This window comes from Bison bison, unplaced genomic scaffold (genome assembly GCF_000754665.1).
Source record: "Bison bison bison isolate TAMUID 2011002044 unplaced genomic scaffold, Bison_UMD1.0 scf7180017864079, whole genome shotgun sequence".
NCBI lineage: Eukaryota > Metazoa > Chordata > Mammalia > Artiodactyla > Bovidae > Bison > Bison bison.
Window position 1 is genome coordinate 12,597 of NW_011494651.1, and position 512 is coordinate 13,108.

The following is a 512-nucleotide window of genomic DNA, read 5'->3' on the forward strand; positions in this document are numbered from 1 at the left end:
TAGAGATATAAGACAATATATTGTATTTATTTCACAAGAATAGAATTCTATACTCAACAAAAGAAAAAATTCACAGAAAAAAGAGATAATGAAAATTATCAATGAAATAACAGACATTAAATAAATAGAAAATTTGGAAAATCGGAGAATAAAGTTGAGGAACTCTCTGAGAAAGTAGAACTGAAGGCAAGAAATATGGGAAGAAAAAGACAAAAGAAAAAACAGGAGAATAACATTAAAGAATCTTGTCAGGTAAACATCAAAAGAATGAGTTCCACAAAGAAAAAATAGAAGAGTGGAAGTTACCATTAATACATTGTAATTTATATTATCATGTATATCTACACCCTTTCTGGTGGTTTATTCCTTTTTGCATATAGATTCTCTTCCCTGGAAACATTTTATTCAGCCTGAAGTACTTTTCTTTAGCATTTCTTATAGTGTGGGATAGCCAGCTCTAATTCTTTCCATTTTTGTTTGTCTGAGAACACCTTTATTTTGACTTTGTGAGG

General features: G+C 29.3%; 1 protein-coding gene across 1 annotated transcript in view; it reads left to right on the forward strand.

Annotated features, from left to right (window-relative positions):
- PNPLA3 (patatin-like phospholipase domain containing 3) overlaps window positions 1–512 on the forward strand; it is a gene marked incomplete at its 5' end in the record, with an annotated part of 19,523 nt that overhangs the window by 6,078 nt on the left and 12,933 nt on the right. The gene's annotated exons all lie outside the window — the stretch shown is intronic.